Genomic DNA, 409 nt, shown 5'->3' on the forward strand with positions numbered 1-409 from the left:
CAGAGATTCTGGTATGTTGTGTGTTTGTTCTCATTGGTTTCAAGGAACATCTTTATTTCTGCTTTCATTTCATTATGTACCTAGTAGTCATTCAGGAGCAGGTTGTTCAGTTTCCATGTAGTTGAGCAGTTTTGAGTGAGTTTCTTAATCCTGAATTTTAGCTTGACTGCACTGTGGTCTGAGAGACAGTTTGTTATAATTTCTGTTCTTTTGCATTTGCTGAAGAATGCTTTACTTACAACTATGTGGTCAATTTTGAGATAAGTGCGATGTGGTGAAGTGCGAAGAAGAATGTATATTGTGTTGATTTGGGATGGAGAGTTCTGTAGATGTCTATTAGGTTCACTTGGTGCAGAGCTGATTTCAACTCCTGGATATCCTCCTTAACTTTCTGTCTCATTGATCTGTC

The sequence above is a fragment of the Mandrillus leucophaeus genome, unplaced genomic scaffold, assembly GCF_000951045.1.
Source record: "Mandrillus leucophaeus isolate KB7577 unplaced genomic scaffold, Mleu.le_1.0 Scaffold559, whole genome shotgun sequence".
Classification (NCBI taxonomy): domain Eukaryota; kingdom Metazoa; phylum Chordata; class Mammalia; order Primates; family Cercopithecidae; genus Mandrillus; species Mandrillus leucophaeus.